Here is a 26,510-nt window from a genome sequence, read left to right as displayed (position 1 = left end):
GCCTATTCCGCCAGCCACATACTCCCTCACCAAGTGGACACAAATTAATTGCTGTGCTTTAGAGGTGCTGGATCCAAGAGTCCCAGAAAGATTCGATGCATTAACAAGCTCAATTACAGTTTAATTGCATCAAATTCGATGATCCTAAAAGTTAGTCAGTTTACCAAACAAAAATGAGCAGAACAAAACAGAGGTCACTTTACAAAATTCCACATAATCTTGTTTTATGTTCTAAGAAGTACTAGAGGGATGGAAGTCTTAAGACTGGTTATCCCTTGGACCATTTAAAAAGGTGAAGCGGTGCTTAATCTTCTAGAATTGCATGCCAACTAGAAATTTAAAAGAGAATTGCTACACATCATCGTCTCATTTTTTTTCTTGTATAGCCCCATAAATTCAATAGTAATGTTGAAAAGATCAGAAGAGAAAATAAAACATTTTCAAATTGAGAAGTTTACTGTGATAATCCCAAAGTAAATTATTACTATAGCAAAATATGTACTTTGGATACGCAGGAGATGAACACTTGGATGTGAATTATCCAAAGATCTTGACCTGGTCACAAATTTACCTTAAATAGATCTGCATTACACACAACCACTATGGCAGAGTTTTATATCACTGTCCTTTTAACTATGAGGAAAATATTTGGTATCAATCAGGTTTTACTATAATTATTTTACAAATCAGTGATAATTCACATTTTGTGAAAGAGTAATGTTAGAAACTATATATATTTTATCTCGCAACTATCTTACAATGCTGATATAGTTGTTAAAAAAGAAAATCTAAGGGTTGGTTGAGACGATCACATCAACATTATTATGAGATAATTGTAGAATAAAAATGTAATAAATAACATTACTCTTTATGAAAATTATCGAGTATCATGTAATCTACCATGTAACAATCTATATTTTAATAGCTAATATGGTAGGTGACATACAAATTGCCACGTTAGTTTGTAGGAAAATGTTTGGATACACCAATTTATAAAGAAATTTATAGTAAAAATGGTAACACAAAAGTTTGACATCACTTAGCAAACCCACAATCTAAGAGAGAGAAAAAGGAAGTAGGAATGTCTCAAGTGGTGAGATTGGCCGGAGGCGGCAAACTCTCTTTTAATAGATGATGCCCAACACGTATAATATATAATTGAAATGGGAAGTAAATGATAAAGTCAAAGTTCGAATTCAAAATCTCTGGTTCTGATACCATGTTAAATCACCACTTATTCCCAAAGTTTCAACTAATAAAAATAAGTAAATTTAATCATTTAATAAACAATTCAACAATTTTATCTAGGTCGTGATCCGATGCTTCTTTCATAACTATAAGAGTTGCTTTCACTTCATTGACTGTAGGATGCTTTTGAAGGTTTTTTTTGGTTGGAGCAAAGAGGACCTTTCCATTCGAGCCTCTGTGTGATAAGCATCTTCAGTGTGCTTGAAATGATAGAAAATTGCAATTAAATTAGCAATTACCTGCATGCATGCTTTATTCGAAATGGATTGCTATGCAAGTTGGTTGCTGTCTTCCATCTTCTTCTTGTTGTGTTCCTGTGGTGTGGATTATTGCTATGCCAGAGATACTTTGAAGAAGGGCGAGTGGATTACTGACAATGGAACAACCCTTGTCTCCAGTGGAGGAATGTTTGAACTGGGATTCTTTACCCCTATCAGAAGCTCTAGCCATGAAAGGTTTGTTGGGATATGGTACAAACAGGATCAACAAACAGTTGTATGGGTTGCTGATGCAGCGTAGGATTGTAGTGAACAAGAAAACATCAAGTTGAAGGAGACTATCACAAAAATCTAAGAAATCTTCTTAAAAACTATAGATTCTATCTATGGTTTAAGGAAAAATATAAAGAAACTCAACTCTGAGTAATTCTTATTAAACAAACTCAATAATAATCATAAACTAAATTGTTAAAGGCTATAATCATATATTTATAGCCCAAGACTCCTAATCCTAAGATAACAATGAAATAAAGTTAATTTAGAAGTCTACAAAAGACAACTAAATCAAATAAAAGACTAACAAAAAAACCTAATTCAAATAAAGACTGAAAGATAAGATATAATAAACGACTAATAAAGAAACCTAATAAAAGACTAAAAGATAAGATAAGATAAGCCTTGAATTCCAATCTACATCAGTTGCCAACAGAGACAGCCCTGTACTCTATGGTTCCACTGGAACTTTTGGAATCGCAGAAGATGGCATATTCCTCAAGATATCGGATACCACTGGAAAACAAGATTATTGGTCTGTTTTCATTGATACCTCGTCTACAAATTGGACTGTGAAGCTCATCGATTCTGGAAACCTGGTCTTAAGCGATGATGATGATCAGTCGGCACTGTCGGCGGAGAGTCTATGGGAGAGCTTCCAATATCCAACTCATACATTTCTTCCAGGTATGAACATGGATCAATTCCGGTGGTCATTGACTTCATGGATACGTGCTGGTGACCTGGGATTGGGGCAGTTCACGTTTAGGCAAGATGACGTAGTTGCAGAGGGCAACTACGTTATCTCAAAATATCCAGGAGTCGATTATTGGAGAAGTAGTTGGTTAGATGAAATGCCTGATTACATAAAAGACTTGTTATCAAATAGGAGCAATATCGGGAATTATACTGACGAAAGGTTAGTGATGAATTATACGGGGGAATTACAGCACTACTATCGTTATCGGAGATCGGTTGAGTTCCGTGTGGACCAGGGAAATTGGTCTTTGATTTGGAGAAAGCCGGAAGATGAATATTGTAGCCTTTACAATTTTTGTGGGCATTTCGGCAGCTGCAATATTAACAATAGGCCACTCGTATGCAAATGTTTGCCCGGGTTCCATCATACTAACCCAGGGAATTGGAATTCTAGAGAATTTTCGGATGGGTGCACCAGAAATTCAACATCATTCGACAAGAGCGACACGTTTTTGAGTTTAAAGATGATGAAAGTGAGCAAACCGCCCTATTATTCAACATCATCATTCAATGAATCAGAATGCAGAAAGGAATGCCTTAACAACAGCCAATGCCAGGCTTATTCATATGATGAGTACTACTACTGCAGAATTTGGAATGGGGATGTAAGTGATCTTCAAGAGGAGTACACTGTAGGGGTGCAAAGGCGGGCGGTTAAAAACCGCCCGCTAACCGCTAACCGTTATAACCGCTAACCGCTTAACCGCCTAACCGCTTAACCGCATTAACCGCTAACCGCCTAACCGCTATAACCACCTAGCGGTTAGCGGTTAGCGGTTATTGGGTCTACTAACCGTAACCGCTAACCGCTAACCGCCTTTTTATATAATATATTTTTATAATTATAATTATAAAAATATTTATACATATAACATAATCACTTGATCATTAAATCACAATTTTTTTAAAAAATAATTAAATCACAATTTGAGTATTAATATATTATCACTATAATTTATATGATTATATCACATGATCAATTGATCATTAAATCATTTGATTATATAATAATAAATTATACATATATAATATGACATAACTCATAAGCATACCAATTCATACTAATACAACAATTAAATATCTAGAGACTTATTTCCAATGTATGTTATAAACTTATAAGTCTATATATGTTATAAGTCTATATAAGTCTATATATGCATATGAATAATATCAATGTATAATATCAATATTTAATCATATGATTCAATGACAATTCAAATACTTTATTAAAGACTTCAAGTGAATCATATTATTAATGTACAATGATGATATGATTCATATAATATCAAATTAAGTAATTGACATTGGATTAAACAATGACCAATGTGTTACTTATAAACACAATTTAAGTATTAATGTATTATCATTATAATTTTAGTAATTTATATATTATCACTATAATTGATATGATTATATCACATGATGACTTGATCATTAAATCATATGATTATATAACAATAAATAATACATATATAATATGACATAACTCATAAGTCATAAGTCTACAAGTTAATTATATGATTCATGTACAATGATAATCACAATTGATTCAATTGAATTAAACAATATATTACTTATAAGTACAAATCTACAATTTAATTAAAGCATTATTAGATACTTTAGGAATTTAGGATTTAGGAGTTTGAACATTACCATTTACCATTAGATATTAAGTTCAATTCAAAGAAAAAAGATTATAAGTAAATATGATAAGAATTTAAATAATTAATCATATGAATCATATCATATAATTTAATGAGACTATATGATTATATAATATCAAATTAAGTAATTGACATTAGATTCAACAATGTGTTACTTATAATCACAATTGAAGTATTAATATATTTTTTGAACATTTTTTAGAAAAAGAAATTTAACCATTTTTTGACCCAAAAAAAGAAGAAAAGAAAGTTAACCATTTTTTGAACAATTTTGAATTTTTTGAACCATTTGTAACAATTTTTTTAAAATTGTTACAAATTAACCATTGATGAAGTTTTAATGTTTTATTTGTATCATTTAATGTTTTATTTGAACTTATTTTATATGCTTTGTGTGAACTTTTTTTATATATTTTTTTATATGTTGTGACAGTTGTCTGAATTCTGAATTTTTTTTTTGTATGTTGTGTTGAATTTTTTTATTTTTTAAAAAATTTAACCGGTTATGATTTAATATTTAAGGAAATTTTTTTAAAGTACAAGTAAATGTAAATTTTGGGTAAAATATTTTTGATTTTTCAATATGGGCTCTTTTTATAGCAATTGGGCCCAAGAAGATGTTAAAAATATAAGAAGAAAAAATGAGAGTAAAAAAAAGCCCAAAAAAAAAAGCCCAAAAAGCCCTAAAGAAAGTCCAAAAAGCCCAAAAAAAGAAGCCCAATTTTAAAAAAGCGGTTAGCGGGCGGTTATCTATTTCACTAACCGCTAACCGGCGGTTAACCGCTAACCGCTAACCGTTAGGCGGTTAGCGGTTGCGGTTAGTGAAATCTACTAACCGCTAAGGCGGTTATGGTTAGCGGTTATTGCCACTAACCGCTAACCGTAACCGCCTTTGCACCCCTAGTACACTGGCGGTGTTAACCTCTCTGTCCGCGTTGCGAAATCTGATATAGGTACTCCTTTTACACATTGGAATATGCTGGGATTAATTTTGTAAAATTATTTTTCTGGTAATTAAAAAAAATCATCATTCGTGTTAAAAACAAAGTGAGAAACCACCTATATATGCAAGTATGGATTTCTAAAGTCACCTTCACAGGCCAGCTTGGGCTTTCAGGGTTCATTTAGAATAGTATTTTACATGTCAAGCAGCTCGCTACACTGTTATAATTTTACATTACAAGGCCTAAAGCTCATTTTCAATTTTTAATTATTGTTCCATATTTTGTACCTTTGCAGAATCAACTTCAAGGAATTGTGAGCCATGTGGCACAAACCTCATACCCTATCCACTAAGCACTAGACCAGATTGTGGTGACACTACAAAAAAACGTCAATTTCTTCACGTGGTAAACAGTAATTTTTTTTGGCACGTCAGTAAATGCTGACGTGTCAAGTAGTGGAACGTCAACAAATTATTTCCTGACGTGTAAAAACCTACGCGTCAATAATTCCTGACGTGTTGAAATAAACACGTCAGTAAATGCTGACGTGTTATTTTCAACACGTCAGTAAATTTGAGCCAAATATTATTTTAAAATTAATAAATAATTGATTTATTATTTACTGACGTGTCATTATTTGACACGTCAATAATTATTGACGTGTTACTTTGACACGTCAATAATTGTTGACGTGTTAAAATGACACGTCAATACTTGTTGACGTGTCATTTTGACACGTCAAGAATTATACTATATAAATATAAAGAAATACACACATATATATATATATATATATATATATATATATATTCCCAAGGTAATTTAATATTGTACAATATGATCGAATCCCAATTAACATTCAATAAAATTAATTTTATGAAAACAAGCACCGACCAGTACTTTAATATATACTTTTCTTCACGTACCATGTACCGTAACCCATTCCATTTGAACATTCAAAACTTAAAAAAAAAAAAAAAAAATTTTCCAACGGTCAGCTATGTTTTACTTGAGATACCATATATATATATATATATATATAGCAAATCCATGCAAAAGGATAATTATATAACATGAATTTAACGTGCATGCATGGTTCAAATTATACTAAAGGATATATATATATATGTACGTATAACATGCATTTTTCTCGATCTCGTTCATTTAATTATGAGATACGACCAAATTTAGTATTTCATTAATTAAAATAATTAAAGTAACAATATTGGTGATCGATGATATTAACGTTCTGACAAACACACACACACATATATATATGCTATTTAAAAGAATATGTATAAATATATTATAACATATTATATATATATATATATATACATATATATTTCCTGACGCGCCACATAGGCACGTCAGGAGTTCCTGACGTGCCACATGTGGCGCGTCAGGAGTTCCTCACGTGCCACATGTGGCGCGTCAGGAGTTCCTCACGTGCCACATAGGCACGTCAGGAACTCCTGACGCGCCACATGTGGCACGTCAGGAACTCCTGACGTGCCTATGTGGCGCGTCAGGAGCGTGCCTTGGGAAGGCCAGCGCCTGCTGGCCGTCCCATCGCACCACCTACCACACTGATATTTTGTTTTTCTTTTCTTTTCTTTTTTTGTTTTTGATTTTCCCTCCCCTGCAACTTTCATCCCCCACGCACCCAGCTCGTCTCTCTTCTCTCCCGCCAGGCGCCATTCCAGCTGTTTTTTGCTTTTTTTTGATCTTCTGCATATCTCCTCTCTCACTCTTCCTCATTTTCTTCTACCTTCTCCTACTATACATTTTCTCCGGCCGTGATCAGCTCTATCACTCTGCCGGAGCGCCGTACGTAGCACGTACTCTCTCTTGCTAGCTCACTCCCCGTCGCCGGCCGCCGCCTCGACATCGCCGTTGCCGTCTCCGGCGATTCTCCGGCCGAATCTGCTCCGCCAATCTCCTCCATCTCACCGGCCTGCAGGTATATATATATATTGTGTTGTTTTATGTTGTTTTATTTGATATATACTATTGTTTTATTATTGCAAAATATATATATGCATATATTGTGTTGTTCTATATTGTTTTATTTTATATAGTTTTTAGGTAATGTATATATATTGCTGTATATATAAAATATATACATTATGTTGTATATTGCAGAATTTTATGGTTCATTTTGTCATATATTCGCATGATGTTTCAATAATGTATGGGATTGAGTATTTGTGAGCTTGTAATTGATGTTAAATTTTTTCTTTTTTTAGGAGTATCTATTAATTAATTACTTATTGTAAGTTGAAAATATAGATGCATGCAAAATGATGTTTTTTATGGTAGGTAGGTTTTTCTTTGTAAATATAATTGCTTTTTAAATGTGGCTATGTTTTTTTTTTTTTTTTTTTTTGGTAGGTTTGTTTAAATGAAAAGGTTGGCTTATTAGTAAGGAATTTATAACACATTACGTCAACACACTTAATTAATCTGTGCATATGCTAAAATATGATATATATCTTATGTACCATTATGAGTCATGCATACTTAAGGTAGTGAATATTTCGTACATTTTATATCAAATTAATTGGGTTTGTGGTGTTTTTTCACAGGGTACCATGAGTACAAGGGGGAAGAAGAGAGCACGCAGGGGCTCGGCCGTATTGCGGCAGTCGATGTCGCCTGGGTCTCCGGCAGCCCAACTTGATGACAGCGAGCAACAAGACGTTGCTCAGCTTCTAGGGGTACAGGAAGGATATAGACCAGTCCTTCCAGGTACTATGGGAGGGGAGACCCCTGTATATGCTCCATACAGTCGGATAGGCATGGCGCAGATGGGGTATCGGATTGGGTCGTACCGGGACAGCGAGTTACGACAGTGTGCTGATGTAGTGCCCCAGAATTTTCAAAGCTATTTAAATAGATTATTCTGATGTTATTTTAATATCCATTGTAGCTAAGGATTTTAATTCTTGGGAAATTTATGAGAGTGGTAATTAGAGAATGGTAATTGGTGAAATAATAGAATAGTAAATATGTAGCACCTCAGATTTTGAAAGTCTTATTTTAGAGATATTAATTTGATGCTATGATTATATTCATATTAGGCAATGATGTTAATTCTTGAGAAATTTATGATATTGTATGAATGGTAATTGGAAATTGGTAGGTAGAATAGTAAGTGGTAGGTGGAATAGTAAGTGGTAGGTGAAATAGTAAGTGGTAGGTGGTAGGTGGAATAGTAGGTGGTAGGTGAAATAGTAAGTGGTAGGTAGAATAGTAAGTGGTAGGTGGAATAGTAGGTGGTAGGTGAAATAGTAAAATGAGGGTATAATTGTAAATTGAAGGTAGAATAGTGTTTGATTTTCTCCTATAAATAGAGCTCTTCTCCTTCACAATTTTCACAACTCATCTCCTCTTCCATCTCTTGCATATATTCTTCCTTCTTCCGCTTTTTACTCGGTCTTTCTTCTTTCTAAGAGTATTTACTCAGAACAGAGAGAGAAAGGGCGAGACCAAGCGCTACAAGAAAGAAAGAACACAAGAGATAGCGGACTTTAGAAATTAGTTTCAAAAGATATACTAGTGGTGTTAGTCATATTGGAGCAACTGGATTCCTTCATACCACTTCTAGCTTCAATCTAGAGGTAAGTAAATTCACTACCCCTTCTAAAGTTACTTCATGTCATGCTATTTATTCATTCTTGTATCAAACTGTAAATGATTATTTTATTTACGTATTATGAAGTTATGTTGCATGCATGAAGGATTTCTAAATGAATTATGTAGAAAGTTTCTATTTCTTTAAACGCTTTCTATGTACAACAAGTTTATATTTGGAAAAGTTTCCATTTTAAGAAAAGAAAGTTGAGAAATGATGATGATTATAAGAAAGAAAAATGATGATAAACCCTCATACATGTTGCCCTAAGATGCATCAAAAGAAGTACAAAGAAAAGTACAAGAGATGAGATAAATGTTTATGAAATGAGGGCACATGTATGGAGGAGAGTATTTTTGGCCCCAAGATAAGATAAGATGAGAGTTCGGTACCGATACTCGGATGGAGGCGAAACCACTGAAGGAGGCTATGCCAGAAGGTGGTATTCCATCAACAGACCGTTGAGTGCACCAAGAAAAAGAGTTAATTGACGGTCGGGCATGGCTGAGGCCACAGTTCAGTGCCATGGTCACAAGGACCCGCAACCCTCGTGCACAGGGGTAATAGTGTACATGGGCCTTATTATGAGAAAATGATACTATATTTTCAACGATGATATGCTATGATGATTTACAGAGATGATTTATAAAGATTATTTATAATGATGCATTATGATGATGATTTATAAAGATGATTTACAACGATGATCTATTACTAGATGTAATAGTATGTATATGTTACGGGAGATGCAACCGTACATACAGATATTATTATGGCTAGAATTATATTTATTTGCGAAAACGATTTTCAAAACTGAGAACAAGGAGTAAAACTATTTATGGTTATGGATTTTACTTGCTGGGCCCCCTTTGGGCTCATTCAGTTTTATTTCTTGTTTTCAGGTAGAAAGGATGCTGGAATAGGAGGCCGGAATGGGGTGGGAATAATTATTAATTTTCAAAGTCTTTTCATATAAGTTATTGTAACGATATGATATTCCGCAACTAAAGTTTAATGTTTTCTAATTTCGCTTGTAATAAAATCTCTTGAATAATGTTTTATACATTTTTCGTATCCTTTAAAATCAAGTACTCTGATAGACCTTATAGATCTTTGCAAGAACTTTTGTTGTAAAAGAAGAAAAGTGGCAAACTCAGCCTTAACGGGCTGGGGATGTTACAATTTTGGTATCAGAGCAAAGGTTATAAGGTTCTGGCAGACTTTTCAAAAAAAAAAAAAAAAAAAAAAAAATTGGGGTTAATGGGAAGCCACATTCCGGCCAAATAGAGTATGTGTTTTTGAGTGGTCTCTAATATATGATGCATGAGCATTTTCTAATGGTTAATTTTTGTTTTTTTGTTAAAAATCATCTTAGTGTGATTAATCTGAAGGATTTTATTATTGTGATCAATGACGAAGATGAATTTTTATTTTTATAGATAGGTTGTGATCTATAGTATCTGCCTATTTGGATTTGCGGCAGTTTTCTAGAGTATCGATTGATAAGGGTATATTTTAAGGTGTCTCGAGGATTTAGAAAAGATTATTGATCATGATTTAAAAATCGTATGATGATTTTATAGATTTAGGTTGCGAGCTAATTTGTGAAATAAATTTGGTGACAAAATGATTTTATTGATTTAGGTTGTGAGACAAATGGTGTAAGTGACTTAGTAACGAATGGTCTTATGGATGTCGGTTGTGAAATGATTCTTGAACTGGATTAATGATATAAGAGTTTATATGAGTTTTTGGTAATGGCTAAGGTTTGGTCGATGACAATAATGATACTATGATTGATGTTATAATATATAGATTGATGAATAAGGATTACGTAGTGGCATGAAGTGAATGCCTGAGTATTGCAGGGATAAATGCAAATAAGGTATACCCTAGAATCTATAAGATATTTTGAGATATAAGTTGTGGTTTAAGGATTTTGATATTTTCAAATGATTGTGATGACTTTAAGGTACAATTCACGAAATCTTTGAGGTGATTCTTAGAATTTGAGGTGCTAGGTTTTCTGTAATTGAGGTAAATTATATTGAAGTGATGCTTAAAGTTTTGAGGATGAATTAGTGCTCCTAGGTTGTGGATAATATTTAAATTTTGAGGCATTAGTGGATATGAAATTATGAGAAATTTTAGTTACATGCCAAAGCTTTTGATATAATTTTCTTTTACTAAGTAAAGATAATGGATTATTATTCTTGAGGTAAATTGAAGCATAAAGGTAAGAGTTGAAAGACAATATAATACAGTGATATAATATAGTGACATGATCTAAATTTCTCTTATAAGATATATGTTCAATGATATTAAGGTATTTTAGAGGTTGATAACATGTGATGGTGCATACTTAGATGTTTTATTGAGTGATTAACTTTTTAAATAGATTGTTTGTTTAAAGGAAGTTATTACAATGACAGAATGATTTCATAATGAATATTGAATGAGCACTGAATGATTACGAAAAGAAATGTTTGGAGAACAAGCTCCTTATAATATTACATACCAGTGTCCATAAAAAAAAAAAAAAAAAAAAAAAAAGAAAAAAAAAAGAGGGAATTTGTTGCATAAAGAGACACGTGATAATGAGATGAGCAGATGATTCCTCAGAGCTGCTCCAGGAAAATTATTTCTGCATAGAGAAAACCTAGTATGAGCAGAATCGTATATATTTATTTAATTGAATTATCAAAGGGAATATTTATTTCTAATGAGGTACCTGACTAGAGCGTGTGAGGAGAGACTTGCAACACCCCTGAACATCGACCCGGAGTTTTTCATGCTGTCGCTGGAGACGTTCGGTATTCTTCTCCATTTCTAGCACCTTTGGTCCCAAGTATTCTGCGTAGGATAACATCATCTTTTTCAGCTGAGTATTCTCCTGCTTCAAATCCACGTGTTTTCGTTTGTAGTATTTGAGCAGTCGCTGTAAGACCCCGATTTGGTCTCTTGAGACTTTCAGCTCAACATTTCTGGCACTCAAACGTTGTGCCATGTCAGAAACTGAAGCAGCACCTTGGATACTGAATGCCAATGAGTTATTAATAGCATCAGTATCCGACCTATCAGCTAAGAACGTTTGATCCCGTGGAATTACGAGACCTTTGGCCACTGCTACAGCAGTAGAATCATGGAGCATGATAGAATCGTGAATAGTGATAAGACGATTGTCAAAGACAAAAGTTGGCTGCCATACGTTAGGATATGCAGCAGGTTCATTAGGGTGTGCAACAGGTACAACGGGAGGTATAGCAGGCACTTCAGGGGAAATAGCAGACACCTCCGGTTGCACGTCAGGCATAACAATGGGTTGTGCTGCAGGAGCAACATTCAAATCGAGGTTGTTAACGGATGATGATGATACTCCCATATTTAGGAGAGTAAGGAAAAATAGTTGAGAATACGAAGAAATTGGGAGAGATGAAGTACTGAGAAGAGAATAAGCGTTAGGAACTGAAGGAATTTTTGTGAAGTTTCTGGAAGCAGCAGACGAGTAGCCTTAAAGAAAAAAAAAAAAAAATTTCACTTCAAGCGAAATGAACAGTAAACGACAAAGCGTTAGGCGACCTCGGGCCGCGATGGAAACTTTGTCAAAAGATCCCGTGAAAGTAGGATCTTGTCTCCTGTCATAATTCGACTGAGCTCATTTTTCAAACCCACTGTTCAATCAACGACTTCGGATACCATGCGTGGGCAACTGAATGAAATGTCATGCCAACGCGCACCACGCGCTCGTTCGTTATCCAGAAACCCTTCATATAAATTCACACCTCTTTCTCCATTGCAACGCATGCCTTCTGATCATACCCCTTCACCTGAAATCTTCTGCTAATAGCCTTCCATACAATGAACGCTCGACTGTTCTCCTAGTTGAGCGTATCCTCAAGAGAAAAATGCAGCATCACAACATGATTCACAAACCCAACACCTTATACTCTCAGTGGTAAACCATTGAAGCAAGATTATCCTTGATCATGCTCCTCAGGATAAGCATCTCTCTTTTCTTCAAGTCTTCATACATGACAGAAGAGAGAGAGCTTCCGATGTGGGTATTTTGATAGTCTCAGAAGGAGTCACATGCACATCAGGTCCTGAAATGCTTATCAAATCTTCTTTTCTGGAAAACAACAGGACTATCAGTCTCTCTTTTTCTCTTCTTGACCTTGCAAGACCCAAGAGAGAGAGATTTTAGCATGTGTACTTTGGAACTTCCAGCTTGAAAACTTACCCATATCTTGCTTTGCTTGCTGATCAATTTAATTTCTAGAGCGTAGCAAGGCACCACATGTATTAGTCAAGAATGGATGAGAATCTTGCATTTCGAATTGAGTTGGACTAATAATTTCAAGTTTCTTTTGCTGAGTTACGAGTTATCAAGTAAAGATGTAGTACAGAGAGATTTTGCTGATATTGTAACATCAACGCAAGATTTGGGATGAGAAAATAGAAACGGTTGTGTATTTAGAATGAATTGAATTATGATGTCACTTCTGAGGTATATTCATGTAATGATGTTTGAATGTTGGTGCTATTTACTTTTACAGGTTTATGATGGTGAGAAGTTAATAATTATTAGAGCATCATATTAAAATTTCGTATGCATGATTTGGAATACTGAGATACTAAAGAGAATATAGGCAGGAATGATTTTTACACCTTTTTGATAAAATTGATTAAATTAGATCGAGAAAATTATTGCAGGCTTGAAATGAGGACTATGATGTTTGGAGGTATAAACTATTGATCACATGATTTATTAATTTGATGTTTAAACCTTGATTGTAGACTGTTGATGAATAACTCGATTGTTGTTATTGAGGTTGGAAAGAAACAATGGAAAAGATGTTGAGGTATGATTTTAGTGTGAACTGATGAATGATTGCAGAAATCATGACTTTAGACTGTGAATAAGATTTACTCCTAGTAGAAGGAGATAAAATTTCAATATGATAAAAGAGAGTAGGCTTTGATGAAGGATTGAAAGGATTATTTAAATCTGAATCCCTCAACTTAAAGATTGGACGATAATATTATAGGTTTTAATTTCGAGGACGAAATTCTAATAAGGAGGGAAGATTGTAGTGCCCCAGAATTTTCAAAGCTATTTAAATAGATTATTCTGATGTTATTTTAATATCCATTGTAGCTAAGGATTTTAATTCTTGGGAAATTTATGAGAGTGGTAATTAGAGAATGGTAATTGGTGAAATAATAGGATAGTAAATATGTAGCACCTCAGATTTTGAAAGTCTTATTTTAGAGATATTAATTTGATGCTATGATTATATTCATATTAGGCAATGATGTTAATTCTTGAGAAATTTATGATATTGTATGAATGGTAATTGGAAATTGGTAGGTAGAATAGTAAGTGGTAGGTGGAATAGTAAGTGGTAGGTGAAATAGTAAGTGGTAGGTGGTAGGTGGAATAGTAGGTGGTAGGTGAAATAGTAAGTGGTAGGTAGAATAGTAAGTGGTAGGTGGAATAGTAGGTGGTAGGTGAAATAGTAAAATGAGGGTATAATTGTAAATTGAAGGTAGAATAGTGTTTGATTTTCTCCTATAAATAGAGCTCTTCTCCTTCACAATTTTCACAACTCATCTCCTCTTCCATCTCTTGCATATATTCTTCCTTCTTCCGCTTTTTACTCGGTCTTTCTTCTTTCTAAGAGTATTTACTCAGAACAGAGAGAGAAAGGGCGAGACCAAGCGCTACAAGAAAGAAAGAACACAAGAGATAGCGGACTTTAGAAATTAGTTTCAAAAGATATACTAGTGGTGTTAGTCATATTGGAGCAACTGGATTCCTTCATACCACTTCTAGCTTCAGTCTAGAGGTAAGTAAATTCACTACCCCTTCTAAAGTTACTTCATGTCATGCTATTTATTCATTCTTGTATCAAACTGTAAATGATTATTTTATTTACGTATTATGAAGTTATGTTGCATGCATGAAGGATTTCTAAATGAATTATGTAGAAAGTTTCTATTTCTTTAAACGCTTTCTATGTACAACAAGTTTATATTTGGAAAAGTTTCCATTTTAAGAAAAGAAAGTTGAGAAATGATGATGATTATAAGAAAGAAAAATGATGATAAACCCTCCTACATGTTGCCCTAAGATGCATCAAAAGAAGTACAAAGAAAAGTACAAGAGATGAGATAAATGTTTATGAAATGAGGGCACATGTATGGAGGAGAGTATTTTTGGCCCCAAGATAAGATAAGATGAGAGTTCGGTACCGATACTCGGATGGAGGCGAAACCACTGAAGGAGGCTATGCCAGAAGGTGGTATTCCATCAACAGACCGTTGAGTGCACCAAGAAAAAGAGTTAATTGACGGTCGGGCATGGCTGAGGCCACAGTTCAGTGCCATGGTCACAAGGACCCGCAACCCTCGTGCACAGGGGTAATAGTGTACATGGGCCTTATTATGAGAAAATGATACTATATTTTCAACGATGATATGCTATGATGATTTACAGAGATGATTTATAAAGATTATTTATAATGATGCATTATGATGATGATTTATAAAGATGATTTACAACGATGATCTATTACTAGATGTAATAGTATGTATATGTTACGGGAGATGCAACCGTACATACAGATATTATTATGGCTAGAATTATATTTATTTGCGAAAACGATTTTCAAAACTGAGAACAAGGAGTAAAACTATTTATGGTTATGGATTTTACTTGCTGGGCCCCCTTTGGGCTCATTCAGTTTTATTTCTTGTTTTCAGGTAGAAAGGATGCTGGAATAGGAGGCCGGAATGGGGTGGGAATAATTATTAATTTTCAAAGTCTTTTCATATAAGTTATTGTAACGATATGATATTCCGCAACTAAAGTTTAATGTTTTCTAATTTCGCTTGTAATAAAATCTCTTGAATAATGTTTTATACATTTTTCGTATCCTTTAAAATCAAGTACTCTGATAGACCTTATAGATCTTTGCAAGAACTTTTGTTGTAAAAGAAGAAAAGTGGCAAACTCAGCCTTAACGGGCTGGGGATGTTACAGCTGAGGGTGACGTCGAGCGGCTAGACACCCAGCATAGCGCAGGTACGCCCGCCTGTTTTTTTTAAAGATTCATAAGTTTGAAAATTTTTAACTATACTGGTGCAATATTAATTATATTCAACTACAACTACAACTTCAGAGAATTCTAAATATTCTAAAAACATGCAAAGCAGGTATGGAGGATACAGAGACACAGGCCCAAGAAGACATGGTTGGTGGGGCACAGGCCACTGATGACCCGCAGCCCACCGACCCTGCTCCCAGCGACCGATTAGGCCCGCGGCAGGTCCGGACCATAAGTAAGTGTATATGCTCTAATGTCGTACATATTATGTTTTAATTAATATGTTAGTTAATATTGAATTCGAAATAACTTACCTTTCTAATTTTAAATTTGTTAGGTACCGATTCTGAAGGAAACACCATCATCGAGGTGTGCACCATCCTAGACTCGCATAGGCGGCCAGGAGTCCCCCCTGGCAAACGGATCATACTGGAGTACAATGCATCATTCCAGCCAGTTGGATTTAGCGCCGTGAGGTTTAGGCGGATAACCGGAGACATAATTAGGAGCGGCAATTTTGTCCGAATACCGGACGATTGGTCGAAGGTACCAGACTGTACCAAGGAGGACATTTGGGACGCATTGATGGTATGTTTTTTAATAATATGATGACATTTAGAGCATATATATGTACATATACGCTCTAAGTTGCAAATATATATGCGCGTTTATATCTATATGTATATACACATATTTTAAGTTTGGAAAAATTACAGTTTACCCCCCCAAAGTTGTCAGCGATTTGCAATTCCGCCTCCAAAGTTTCAATTTTTGCAATCCACCCCCCTAAAGTTTCAATTTTTTGCAATTCAGGCAATCCGTCAGTCAAAGCCGCTTTGACTGATGGAACAGTGATCATGTGCGCCACACGTGATTACTGTTGGCCTTTTTGTACCCAAAATACCCCCATGCTTTTCCATCACGCACGCACGCCCAACCCATGTGACCCATGCCCAACCCAACTCACGCCCAAAATACCCCTATGCTGGAGTTCGTTGAATCCCTAAAACCTGGCTTCGAACTTGGTTGGCTTTGCTTAGATCTGGCTTGTCTGTGGGAGGAGAACAAGGTGTGGGGCAAGCACATGGAAGAGGACAAGGCGTGGGGCAACGCGTTAGCTTTCTGGGATGCTCTCATCTCCCAACATCTTTCTTTGAGCTTAGACTTAATTAACCAATCCAAATGCAGCACATGGTTTTCCTGAAGATCTGTATGCCACCAACAAACAAAACATACAAGCAACAAATTGACTTGTGCGATCCCTTTAGGAAGACTGTCAACAAAATGAATAATTAAAATTTGAATTAATTTTGTAGAAAATGACATTCAAAGTTTGAATTAATTTAGTGTTAAAGGGGACTTTGTCTTTGAACGCCAAAGGGGGCAGAGGAGGAGATTTCGATCTGTTGCAGGAGATTCCGTCATTTGGGCTCTCCATCTTGTTGCAGGTAAAGGCAAATTTTCGAGCAATGACCCATCAACGAACTCTGGCGAAGGAGCAGCATCAAACGAACGCCGTTTGCTGTGGGTAAGGTGTGGGTGAGGGCATTTTGGGTACAAAAAGGCCAACAGTGATCACGTGTGGCGCACATGATCACTGTTCCGTCAGTCAAAGCGGCTTTGACTGACGGATTGCCTGAATTGCAAAAAATTGAAACTTTAGGAGGGTGGATTGCAAAAATTGAAACTTTGGAGGCGGAATTGCAAATCGCTGACAACTTTAGGGGGGTAAAGTGTAATTTTCCTTTTAAGTTTTTTTAATTTGTCAATGTTGATCTTGTGCAGGCATACTTTTTCGTCCCGCCCGAGTACAACTTGGAAGCTGTGAAGGATGAAGTATTTAAGGATATGGGCTCTAAGCTGCGGACATGAAGGCATGATCTTAAAAAAATTTGTGCCATTACCGAGGAAGATACTCCGGACACTATACGGGCAAGACTGGGGGGACAGAGACTGGGAGAGTACAATGCTGTCGACTTGGATATATTATTAGAGAGGTGGTGTACCCAGGAGAATAGGGTAGGTCATGAGTTAAACTATTTGGTTAAAGTAGTGACCCTAATTGTATTAGTATTAACATATTAAAAGTGTTAAATGTGTAGGAGTATGCGGCGAAAATGAAGACATTGCGAGCATTAAATGATTCACCGCATTGCACCGGATCAAAGAGTTATGCCAGGTTGACACAGGAGGAGGTAAGTGTGTAATTTATCCTATACTTATAGATGTGAATGTACATGTCATCATTTTATATGTTAATATGGTATATGTATGTCCTATGTTATTTGCAGGCCAAACGTTTGGGCCATCAACCTACTCGGGCAGAAAATTACGTCCGTTCACACAAAAAGAAGAACGGTTCATATCCGAATGATATTGTGAAGGAGAGATGTGTATGCTACTACTCACCTTTCATATATTGTCTTGCTTGTATATTTGATAAATTATTTTTGATTAACGGTTGTGCGCCCCACTGACTCAATATTTAATGTGACAAACAGGAACGGATGAAGGAGCTTATACCCACCGACCCTGCAGCATCGTCTAGCATCACAGAGGGAACGGTAAGGTGGGCGCCAAACGACGCATTTGACCAGGCAATTGGAAATAAGCCTGAATATGCCGGTCGCGTTCGGATGGCTGGACCAAATATTCTGCCTGTGCGGGGGACCATTCGCTCATACTATACACCGTCCCAGGCAAGGTCAGAAAATGCCAGGTACTCTACGATATCACAAGGCACACTTGATAGAGCGCTTGAGGCGGAGAGGGCGAAGCACAAGGAAGAGATAGATGCGTTGTTGGCTGAGAACAATGCGCGGGTAGCTCAGCAAGTGGCGGAGCAGATGGCTGAGAACAATGCGCGGATAGCTCGACAGGTAGCTGAACAGGAGGCTGAACGTCAAGCAAGGTTTGATGCCCGTTTCCGCCAACTCGAGGAGCTGATGCGGTTGTACACTCCACCAGACAGTGCTTCCCCACCCGTTGCGATGGTGCGATCGTCGGTCGACAGTGGATCAGGTATGACCTTTGTTAGTAGTCAATTTAATTTTAGAACTGTCTATATATATATATATATATATATATATATATATATATATGAACTTCTAAATTAAGAGTTTGGATATGTTGTAGTCATTCTAAATAATTAATGATGTTGTAACTCTTGGTTAAATTTGGTTTATATATCATGGTTGGGTTGGTGAACTTCTAAATTGTTGGCTTCAATTTGGTATACTATGAAATAGTGTTGGTTGAGATAATTATTTAGAGCTATTCATGCACGTATAAATGGATATAACTGCATGGAACAAAGCAACACATGCAGATCGAATTCATCAAGAACAATTATTCACAAACTTAATTTGGTAACTCTAAATATAAATAGATATAAATGCACTTAATGCTAGAGAGGATGCTTTTCCTTTGTGTTTATCATCTCTTCCATTGAATTCCCGACATTAATAACCTATATGGAAGTTCTATAATTGCAATGGAAAAATAAAAACGAAGTTCATTCTCTCATGTCTATATATTATTGATTGCTATGTGACCATGCATATATATTGACTTAATGTTTTTCTATTGTTTTTTATATGAATTTTCTGCTACCTTCAAAGTTTTATATATTATTTGTTTGGTGGTTGTTTTATTGGTGAATATTGTTTGTTTTATCATTTGCAGGTAATGGACATCGTCGAGAGGATGCTATGGATGTCAATGATCGATAGTCTGGTTGAGAACTTTAGGCCATTCACACTTGTGTATAAGTTGATGTAATTATATTTGTGATTGGTGTATATTACGTTAGTATGTGTCATTTTTGATGTGTTGAAGTTTGTTTTGGTGGATAGTTTGTAATTGGTGTATATATAGTTAGTATGTGCCATTTTTGGTGTGTTGAAGATCGCTTTCGTTGATAGTTTGTGTGATTGGTGTATATTATGTTATTTGTGTCATTTTGGTGTGTTGAAGTTAGTCTTGGTGTATAGTTTGTGATTTGTGTCATTTTGGCATGTTGAAGTTAGTTTTGATGTATAGTTTGTGATTGGTGTATATATATTATTTTAGTTGTGATATTATGATGTGTTGAAGTTAGTTTTCTTGGATAATTTGTGATTGCTATTAATGGATATGATGTATGTTATTTGATGGGAAAATTGTATATTATTTGCATGGATTTGATGGATAGATTGAATATCAGGTATTACGTAACACAAAATTCGGGTATAGTCCTAAAATTAATCACAAAAAATATAGGGGGGAGGGAAAAAAAATTTCAAAACGAACCAAATTTATTGACGTGTGAATTCTTGACACGTCAGGAATTATTGACGTGTCAAAAATTGACACGTCAGTAATTATTGACGTGTCAATTTTTGACACATCAATAATTCTTGACGTGTCAATTTTTCACACGTCAGGAATTCTCTTGACGTGTTGAAATTCACACGTCAGAAGAATTCCTGACGTGTCAATTTTTGACACGTCAGGAATTCCTGACGTGCCATTCTTGGCACGTCAGGAATTCTCATTTCCTGACACCCACATTCTTCACGCCTTACACGCGTCAGGAAATCCCCGTCAGGAGTGTTTACTGACGTGTCAGGTGACCTGACACGTCAGTAAACCTCCGTCAATAAACAGTAATTTTTTTGTAGTGTGACCCCATGTACTTCAGTTTCTACTGCAACTATTCCACAGGCCAAGTTAGCTTCAACACGGCCACTAGCACCTATCGAGTTGTGAGTATCGATCCAAGTACACGAAAATTTGTCATCCAAGTCAAACACGCAGGAAATGATACAAATTCAACTGGAATTCTGCAGCTCAATAAGTTATTCTCGTTTAATGCGACCATTGATTCTAGCAACTATAGTTCTGAAGTTAAAGATGAAATAGAGATTAGTTGGAAGCCCCCGCTGGAGCCGAGCTGTAATTCATCCAACGACTGCAAGGACTGGCCCAATTCAACTTGCAGTGTAGCAAGAGATGGAAATAGGAGGTGCCTTTGCACTAAAAACTTCCAATGGAATGGCTTAAATTTAAAGTGTACTAAAGGTCAGAATGCTATTTCATATGCCTCTCCCAGATTAAGATATATTGTTCTTTTAGTGAAGAATGAATTAGACCACTAAGAAAGAGGATCTTGTCCTATTGATACTTTTTTCTTTCTTGTTTAAATTAGTTGTGATAATCAAAACCCATACCCCTTTCTCCATTGCATTTCATCAGCTTTCTAAAAGTTTTCTTTTCCTTTATGTATAATCACTAGCTACTAAAAGCACGTTAGAAATTGGGAGGTTTTTGGTAGAACTTTCAAATCCGCTTTAGTAATATCATGCTTACCTTGTACTAATTAAAAATTGAAATTATAATTACGACAATTAATCTAAACAGTATATATGTTGAATTTGACTTATTATCATTTTGATTTTTCTATGAGAACTTGTTCACTGCCAAAAAAAATTATGATGGGAGTCATTTTCTTATTTCAAATGTTTATGTAAGAGTAGTTCTCTTTGTATCTTCAGAAGAAAAGATGTCATTGGCTCTGATTGTCATGATACCTCTCATAGTAGTGTTTCTCCTCACATGTGCAATTGTTTGTATATATATGCGGAGAAGAAAGATGGCCAAGAAACAAGGTAACTGCTTTGCTAAAATGCACTTTACCTTTCATAATCTGTCGTATTTCCATTCCAATCAAAATAAAAGCTAATTTTTAGCTATTTCATTTAATTAATTTTCATGTAAGTGTAATTGATTATATATATAAATGGTTTTCTTTTGAACTCAGAAAATCACAGAAAGCGAGCACTTCGTGCATTAGACAATGAAAAACGTGTCAAAGACTTGATAGACTCAGGTGAATTCACAGAAGAAGATAAGAAAGATATAGATGTACCATTTTTTGATTTGGAAAGCATTCTCGCAGCTACAAATAGTTTCTCAAATGCAAACAAGCTTGGAGAGGGGGGTTATGGGCCAGTTTACAAGGTGATTTCAACAACATTGGTTGGAATTTAATCTTAATGTAAACTAGTTTCTGGTTAGTGGTAATATTGTGAGTATGGTGTCTCAGGGAACATTTTCAGGAGGCCAACAAATTGCTTTAAAGAGGCTCTCATGTGTCTCACGACAAGGCTTACAAGAATTTAAAAATGAGGTGGTGTTGATTGCAAAACTTCAACATAGAAATCTTGTTAGGCTTCAGGGATATTGCGTAAAAGGATATGAAAAGATTTTACTCTATGAGTACATGCCCAACAAAAGCTTAGACTCATTTATATTTGGTTCGCCTCTAAACTGAATTCCTAATCTCTTGCAGTGCTTCATAAACTATATATATCATGTTTGAGTAAAAGCTCATTTATTACTATTGCTAAGAATATTGTTCTCTTGAATGGCAAATGGAAACCTTTGAAGATCAAAAGCTAAGCGTGTCTTTGGACTGGGAGATGCGCTTCAACATTATTTTAGGAATAGCTCGTGGGCTTGTTTATCTTCATCATGACTACAGATTAAGGATCATCCATAGAGATCTGAAAACCAGCAACATTCTTTTAGACGAGGAGATGAACCCCAAAATATCCGACTTTGGCTTGACAAGGATGATTGAAGGCAAAGAGACCGAGGCTAACACAACTAGAGTAGTTGGAACTTAGTAAGTTTACATTACAATGTAGCACAATTTTCAATTCCCCAACTTTGTTTACAAATAGAGTACACAAGTGCCTACCTTATCCACTGATAAATATTATTTTGCAGTGGCTATATGTCTCCGGAGTATGTCCTACATGGACTTTTTTCAGTTAAATCCGATGTTTTTAGTTTTGGTGTAGTTCTACTAAAGATAATAAGTGGAAGAAAGAATACTGGATTTTATCCATCAAAACTTGCTACGAGCCTTATAGCTTATGTAAGTGTGTCTCATTTTTTATAATCACTATTATTTCAGCCATTTTATGCTTCATTCCAATTCTGATTTTAAAATTGTCCCAGACGTGGAGATTGTGGGTAGAAAACCATGTGTTGGATTTAATGGACTCAGCTCTACATGAAGTTTGCAATGCAAATCAGTTTGTGAAGTGTGTAAATGTTGGACTCTTATGCGTACAAGAAGACCCAAATGATCGTCCCATGATGTCAAATGTTTTTACCATGCTCGATAGCGAAGTTGCAACAATTCCAACTCCAAAACAGCCAGCATTTGTTCCATGGAGAGGCCATCCAATCAAAGCTAGTTCTTCTTGTGAACTGGAATTAACCAGCAGTTTAGGAGGAAGATGAGAGAAATATTGTGTTAAAATAATGGAATGTATACATTGGATAGTACCGTCAGAAGTTTCTACAAGTGGGGTTTTTTTTTTTTTTTTTTTTTTTTTTGTGATTTTTTGAGATTTTTTCTATATTTAGGAAATGAAAACAGGTATAGGGTAAGTGTTGTGAATGGATGAACATTCATTAAAAAAAAAAAAAAAGCAATTATGGACGGATAGGCTTTACCACATAAAGAATGAAATGAGAATTGAATATTTAGAATTTCTGGTTCAATAAAGGTTAAAATTGTCAATTTTATATTAGACATAAATTTATTATAATTGAGTTATAGAAACTCTTACCATCCGACCTCTAAAAAATCACATATGCTTTTTATTAATACTATAAAAAGGTATATGAAAAAAAAAAAAAAATGCTATTAAAAAATTATATTTTAGATGCTAAAAACACATAATTTATAAATTGAATTATTAGAGACTATAGAGTTCCAACAATTCAGTCTGTTACTTGCCAAGGGCACAGCACTTTAATATTAGGTGTGCTAATTTCCTGTTGCCGTGTGGTGGGTTTTTAGCCTTAGCCCGTAGGTGTCATTAGCATACGAGCCCCTTTTGTGGCCCATTCTTGTCTTTGCATCTCAGCCCGTTGCCAGACCATTTTAATACTTAAGTTCATGAAGCCCATAAGTCCAATTACTGCACCATCTTCAGTTTTAGCTTCCCAAAATAATGGGCTCTTCGTACTAAGAATTAAGAAATATCCTTAACTGTGACAATCTCAGCAGTGTAATCCTACAAGATTTCTGCCTGAGTCCTGCACATGCACATGTATTTAATTTACCGTTAATACAAGCGGGACGATTATTTACCATTAATAATCGATAATCATATAACTTCGCTTAAATCGGTTGTGGTCAATGGTTTTTGGAGCAGGCGAAAAGGGTTAATATACTGCTAATCGGTTTATAATACAATTATATAATAAAATAGCGAAACAACTTCGTTCTTGTATTGATTTATTTGAATTGAAGTTAGGCATGCATGTGAAGCCAACTATTTCAATTTTAATGGATCATTGCACGCAGCAATGTATTGCATTCAAACAATTCCCACGGTTCATCTGATTCTTGTGATGCATGATCATCTTTCATTCTGATTATGTAGTGCTTTATATATGTATTTTGATGACTGCCAGCGAATATGCTTGTTTCAAGTTATGTTTGGTTTTCTAAAATGGGCTGCAAGTTGTTTCAAGTTGCAGCTGTCGAATCTTCGACGCTCAACATTCAGATGTGTGTTTTGTTTACTAACAACTCTATTGTATTTTAGAAACTATGACAAGTCTGAAAGAGGCTCAAAATAGTTTAAAATTGGCCCTAAAAAGAAGTCCAAAGAAGGTCAATTACTTGGCAGTCAGTTAGCGGTTAATAACCAGCTTTCAACAACCACATAAATGGACGGGAGAGTATCTATTTTATGGCCACAAATGGAACATATGTCCCACTAATATAAAATAATAATAAAATATTATTTAACATTAAAAACAGTAAAAATAAATAAAAATAAAGGGTGGCTGGCCACCCCGTCTTGGCCATAGGGGGTGGCAGGACCACCCCCAAGGGCACACCCATTATTATTATTATTATTATTATTATTATTATTATTATTATTATTATTCGTTTTGCCCTTGAGGGTGGCCAGACCTTCGGGTGGGTCCAGACCACCCCTAAGGGCCATGGGGTGGCCGAAGCCACCCCCATGCCCAACGGAGGTGGTCCGGCCATCCCTTAATTTTTATTATTATTATTTTTTTAAGTTAAATATATTTTATTATTATTTTTTAATAATGGGACACATGTCCTATTTATGGCTCTAAGATTTTTGAAAGGAAATCTTAGCCATAAACTGGATACTCTTGTAATGACTCCGATGGGCAAGTCAATTAACTAGTAATTGATCCCATGGTTCATCTCTCAGCCCTATTGCTCACAGGATAAGACTTGGGATTTCAACCTCTCATAGACGAGAGATTTCAACGGAAGATTTTCTAAACTATATAAATAAAGAACATTATACACACAACCATACATTCATACACCAGAGTAAACAAAATACCTCATAGCATAAAGATAACCATCAAGGTACCGGTCATCAGACCATCATCAAATAAGGTTACAACCCATCATATAATTGTCTTAACAAAAGATTAACAGATCAAATCCTAAGTTTAAGAAACACTAAGGAAATAACAATCTTGATCATATTAACTCGGGTGGTTCCTCCATCAGTCCACATAGAGTGTAACCAAACTGGGTCCAAGTCCTCAAACATTACTCGAATTAGGTCCTGTGCAATCACCCACGTCTGCTCCAAAGGCATCTTCTTCTAAGCTAGTTAAACCGCGCAATTATTCGTAATGGAGGAGGATTAACATAAAATAAAGGTATAAGTCTAAAGACTTAGTGAATGTTAACGCAAATAATGCTCATGCCAATTTTTGTAATGAATTTTGGTTTTTGTAAAGTATGCAACAATTCCATCATGACGGTTTATCATAAGTATGATATAGATATATGATATATACATATGATATAAAGTAACAGTCATAATTTAACAATATGGTCTATTTGAGATAGTACCCATTCTTAGCAGGGTTAGCGCTGTTCCGAGGGACCTGTAATACAATGCCAGTGCCCCAGTCATTGTACGCTACCGTACATCCCATTAGTGGCACGATCAAGTCCGACCTTGGGTGGCCCGCACCATTAATGATGTCCATCCTGTAGTGACCAGCTATTCGGGAATGGCTGCGCCTGGCCACAAAACCATTGGATCCAAAGCCCATATAACGATATACACACTTGACTATAAAGTTAACATGTATAGTAAGCCCATGGCCATTATACCGCACGTATCGGTGTACCATGTTATACGATGCAATTTATCTTGTCTATATTTTACATGCATGCTTTTACAAGTCTCACTTTGTTAATATATTCAGCACTACGTTTTTTTCAAAAATGCTAGAGTTCATGTGCAACAAGTATAAATCGTGAGAGTTATAAATATGCATGTTTTGGTACACAAAATAGATGTGCAGTCATAGAAAATAACAACGTAAGCATTATGTGAGTTAAAACTCACTTGAGTCGATTAAATCCTCCAAGTATTCCTTCCACAAGTTTGGGTCCTCCAAATATGTGAAAAACCTTCTATTAGTTCTAGGTCAGATTAAAACAACCTTAGAGCATGAAAACAGAAGCTATCGGACGGCTGACCAAAATAGCATTCCTTGTAACGCTTCTGACCATACGTCTGGGCTCGATGTCGTACGTTCGCCCAGAACGTTTCAAGTAGAACCTTATTTTGTCCATT

General features: G+C 35.4%; 1 pseudogene; it reads left to right on the top strand.

Annotated features, from left to right (window-relative positions):
- Nucleotides 1–1,509: 1,509 nt before the first annotated feature.
- On the top strand, nucleotides 1,510–23,145 carry LOC148585274 (G-type lectin S-receptor-like serine/threonine-protein kinase At4g03230; annotated as a pseudogene).
- Nucleotides 23,146–26,510: the final 3,365 nt, after the last annotated feature.

This window comes from Corylus avellana, chromosome 5, assembly GCF_965113065.1.
Source record: "Corylus avellana chromosome 5, dhCorAvel1.hap1.2, whole genome shotgun sequence".
NCBI lineage: Eukaryota > Viridiplantae > Streptophyta > Magnoliopsida > Fagales > Betulaceae > Corylus > Corylus avellana.
The sequence above is the reverse complement of the archived record's forward strand: the minus strand, read 5'-3'. Positions and strand labels throughout refer to the sequence as shown.